The sequence below is a fragment of the Ornithodoros turicata genome, unplaced genomic scaffold, assembly GCF_037126465.1.
Source record: "Ornithodoros turicata isolate Travis unplaced genomic scaffold, ASM3712646v1 Chromosome17, whole genome shotgun sequence".
Taxonomy (NCBI): Eukaryota; Metazoa; Arthropoda; class Arachnida; order Ixodida; family Argasidae; genus Ornithodoros; species Ornithodoros turicata.
Genome location: NW_026999326.1, coordinates 2,230,021 through 2,234,927, shown reverse-complemented (window position 1 = coordinate 2,234,927; position 4,907 = coordinate 2,230,021). Strand labels below are relative to the sequence as shown.

At 50.7% G+C, this 4,907-nt stretch overlaps 1 non-coding gene across 1 annotated transcript; it reads right to left on the bottom strand.

The window, feature by feature from the left end:
* Window positions 1–3,635: 3,635 nt before the first annotated feature.
* Window positions 3,636–3,831, bottom strand: LOC135372902 (U2 spliceosomal RNA). The gene has a single exon (XR_010416163.1). It is a non-coding gene; the product is annotated as a U2 spliceosomal RNA (small nuclear RNA).
* Between the last annotated feature and the right edge of the window lie 1,076 nt (window positions 3,832–4,907).

The following is a 4,907-nucleotide window of genomic DNA, read 5'->3' as shown; positions in this document are numbered from 1 at the left end:
ACGTATTCCATGTGTCGAGAGGGCCCATGTAGACTGCGATCCGGCGTGACTGAGGTTAGGTTAGGTCTGGTGAACACGTATTCCATGTGTCGAGAGGGCCCATGTAGACTGCGATCCGGCATGACTGAGGTTAGGGTAGGTCTGGTGAACACGTATTCCATGTGTCGAGAGGGCCCATGTAGACTGCGATCCGGCGTGACTGAGGTTAGGTTAGGTCTGGTGAACACGTATTCCATGTGTCGAGAGGGCCCATGTAGACTGCGATCCGGCGTGACTGAGGTTAGGTTAGGTCTGGTGAACACGTATTCCATGTGTCGAGAGGGCCCATGTAGACTGCGATCCGGCGTGACTGAGGTTAGGTTAGGTCTGGTGAACACGTATTCCATGTGTCGAGAGGGCCCATGTAGACTGCGATCCGGCGTGACTGAGGTTAGGTTAGGTCTGGTGAACACGTATTCCATGTGTCGAGAGCGCCCATGTAGACTGCGATCCGGCGTGACTGAGGTTAGGTTAGGTCTGGTGAACACGTATTCCATGTGTCGAGAGGGCCCATGTAGACTGGGATCCGGCGTGACTGAGGTTAGGTTAGGTCTGGTGAACACGTATTCCATGTGTCGAGAGGGCCCATGTAGACTGCGATCCGGCGTGACTGAGGTTAGGTTAGGTCTGGTGAACACGTATTCCATGTGTCGAGAGGGCCCATGTAGACTGCGATCCGGCGTGACTGAGGTTAGGTTAGGTCTGGTGAACACGTATTCCATGTGTCGAGAGGGCCCATGTAGACTGCGATCCGGCGTGACTGAGGTTAGGTTAGGTCTGGTGAACACGTATTCCATGTGTCGAGAGCGTCAATCGAATGTTCTCAAACCAGGTCCCGATAGTGGTGGACTGGCAAAATTCCGAGTGGTTGCGGCGGCACCGAAAGCGACCGAAAGTTGGCTGGCACGGCTTTGACACTCGTTGGTGGCCACAACGGGGGCACATCATGGTGGTAGGGACCAATCCTTTGTCGTGAATCCATGTCACTGTTTTTTCAGTGTCCGTAAGTATTCGACCGAGAGTGAAGAGGTTCATGGCGGACATTTGCGGAGCTTCTCGAGATGTGTCGTCTGCTTTACTGTCGCTATGGTTAGAAATGTTATAAAAGTGTGATTTTCTGTGAAATATTGCTGTTGTTTTGTGTAATATATGTTGATTTAGTGGCTACGATGTAAAATACGTCCCCAAGATACGAAGTTTTTAGATAATAAACTCGAAAATTTGTATACTTTTCCTTTTTTCCCCGATAGTGGCGCTCAAGTAGTGAGGAAGGGGTGAGAAATAGATGCCTGGATTACTGTTGTTTGGTCTGCAAGGTCTGCAACGTTGAAGGTTAATTTCGTAGAATAAATTTTAAAAATCCACCTTTTTTAAAGTAATTTTGCCTTGAAAAATATAAAGATTTTACCATCAGCCTCCACGCACGGTGTTTTTGTGGTTTTGTTGCTATTTTTTCTCTCTAGAAGCCGTGGTATCGATGCAAAAGCTTTTCCGTTGGCGGGCCCCGCTTTCATGCACCCACCGCTGACTCGTACTCCATCGCACTGTCCGGCACCTGAAGAGGCTCCGTCGTCTCCTCATCTTCTAGTAGTGTATTTCCGAGAGTCCCCGGTGGCATTAAATCCGACGTGCTTCCTTCTTTACTCGGTCCGTGCTCCTTTTGCGTAGCAATTTCTTCGTCTTCTGGTTCCTCTTCTTGAGGAAACGAGGGTGGCAAACTTTGGTGGTGGTGGTGGTGTTGAAAGGGCTTGCCGTTGTCGGCCTCACGTATGTGGGCAACGTCACGACTGACGCCCTGGGGAAATGTGCGTCCTGGGCCGACTTCTAGGGGAACTGTGCCTGGGTTTTTCCTGGGTTTTCCTCAGACGCTTTCAGACATATGTCGGCAAACTTTGGTCTTGGGTAACGCCCGTCGTAACGCAGGTGTCGTCCTCGTCTCTCTGTCCCTGAATATCAACCTTTGTCGGCACAGTCCTGGAGGCGTTTTCACCTTTGACCTCGCTATTGCTGTCCATAGCAAAGTCTGGAAGGTCTCCATGCTCGGTGGTGGGAGACGCTACACTAGCATACGTAGTGACGGTACACGTTGTTGTTGCGTGGTCTTCTCCACAACATCTGCACAGAACTGTACAGGTCGCTGCTAAGTGGCCAAAATCCCCACACCTTTTACACTGTGGGGTCCTGCAGTTAAACGAAAAATGTCCGACTAGGCCGCACCTCCTGCATGACTTTTGCATAACCGCGTAGATGCACATAACTTTGAAACCGTCTACATCTAAGTAGTTAGGAATGTCCGTCTGCATTTCAATGATGACTCGTCGGCTTCCCTTCTCGACCGTCGGGGCCTCTCTGAAGTATTCTCGTTTAACGGAAATCACCTTCCCGTACGGCTTCATGACCTCCGAGAGGTCTCCATTTGGCACCTCTACCGGTAGAAAATGTACCGTTACTACTGTCGTAATACACGCTATCGGTACGAGAGCGAACTCCCTACCTGCCACTTCCAAAGTCCCGGCCTTAGCAAGAACTCCGCTGCACCCTTCGTAGTCGTCGTCACAGTGTAGCGACCATTTCCGAAAGGGTTGATTCCCCTTGCTTCTTTCCCAACTGCTTTCAGCAATCCCTGTAATACGTGAGACATCCTCACATCCTTGTCCACTTCCAGCTCAAAGCTGAACTCGCGGTTGATGGTGCGCCGGGAGGCCATCCCGAAGACCTCAGCAAGGCGTGGCCCCCCTCTCAACTCAATTCAACTCAACTCAAAAAGCAAGGCTGCGGTAACAATGCGTGACAAAAAACCCCTTCATGTATTGCCAACTTGTATTGCAACCCCTTCACGACACTTTGACCTTAGCCAAAAGGCCGAGAAGCGATAAATATTACACGTCCATCTTTCGTTCTGGTCACGGTCGCGGCACCTGCCTCCGCGGGTGTCACGTCGCCAAATTCAACATGATGTGGTGCGTGTAAGAAGCACTAGAATGATAGTCGGACTGCATGAAATGCGCATGTTAGTGGACGGAACTCGTGTTTCTTTCTCCCTTGTATCCGCCAAAAGACCGAGAAGAGATATAGACTGCACGTGTCCCCCTTTCGCTTCTGTCGCAGTCTCGCCTTCTACGTCCGCGCGTGGCACGTCGCCAGTTTGGGCACCGTGGTATATGGGCACGGAACACTAGGGTGTTAGTACTAATGCATCACGGCCCGTGAGATAAAAATGATTGATTGGAAATTGCAAGGTAGAGAGAGAGAGAGAGAGAGAGAGAGAGAGAGAGATAGATAGATAGATAGATAGATAGATAGATAGATAGATAGATAGATAGATAGATAGATAGACAGACAGAGAGACAGAGAGAGAGACAGACGGACGGACGGACGGACGGATGGACGGATGGATGGATGGATGGATGGATGGCCTAGTGGCCAGACAGGACATTTCCCAGTGGTTGTCTCCAGTGTGTTCTGTGTCTATGTCTGCTGTAGGTTCCCTGCTTTGCTTGGTGTTGTTTCTACGCTTCCCTCTTTTGCCTGTCTCTGGTCATCATGGCTGATGCTTATTGGTGCTGTTTCCGAATTTTTCTTTTTGTTTTATTTGAGACGGGTGGGCTATACCTGGAGGTAGTGCAATACCAGGGCAACCCTTGACAGTGCCGAGGCGAGCTTCAGACACACTGTCTCGGGCCAAAAATAAGATTAATATCGTGAGTCCAAATAGGGCTCGTATCAGATATTAAGCTGATAAGACCAGAATTTATTTCGGGATGTTGGTTGCGTTACACTGGAGAATGGGATTACTTCTATGTACAGTATTTACAGGATAACATGATAGGTCTTATGCCAAGGAAGTATGGATGTACAAGGGGAGACCCATTATGTAGGCTAAGACTGCAGTGTTATCAGCAGCAGGTCATGAGCTGGCGATGTGTGCCGCGTAGATGTCCCGTGTCGCAGAGATGACAGCGCTTACGCACAGCTTCTTCATCTTTTTTAGGTACCTGCGCGAACAGAGGCGCCTGAGGAAGTGATCATTCTTGGGATCCCAGCAGCCGAGGGCACCGACAACGGCTGGCTTGATGGTAACGCGTTGGTATCTTCGTTGTAGGAACTCCTTGACAGGCTGGTACTTGGTGACCTTTGCTGTGCGGGCTTCTTCGAACGCTGACTGGCGGTTCTCGAATGGGCAAGTTATGTCGACGATGATAGCTTCTTCTCCCCGAGCAAGGATGATATCTGGGCGGAGTTGGGTGTCACCAACAGGTCGGTCTTCAGAGATTATGGTGAACTTTGCTGTGGCTGCTTTCCTCACTCGGTCGACGACGTCGTTGTGCCGCCTCGTCATTGCTTGGCTTTGCCTCATGCAGTGACACACCACATGAGGCAGGATTTCATTTTGGTAGCCACACCTTCGACACTTCTTGTCACCGTTTGCCCAGGTTCTTGCGCCGTTTAGTGGAAGGATATTCAGGCGGGTTCGATGAACAAATCTCCAGTCCGTGTGAATAGGCCCGTGTGGAAGAAGTGGATGCTGCTGGAGTTGAGTCCGGCGTAGTCCATGACCTTGCCTTGGTTGGCAAGGTTGTGAAGAGCATCCCTGCGCTCTCTATCGAGTTGGTCACGTATGGTGCGCATTATTCTTGCTCTCCAGCGCTCTGTCATGGCCTGGCCTTTCCTGGTAATGGTGGCACCACCTTCCTCGATGGTCCACGTTACGCAGAGCCGACGAGAGGCTTTCCTGGCCTCAGTCCAAACATTGCAGAGTTCATTTGTAGATGCTCTGTAGGATCCCTCTGTGTCTCCGGAAAGGAAACCCTCCACGTCACTTGGGGAGCATATTGTGCGCACGCGCTTGCTGACTGTGTCGAAGAGGT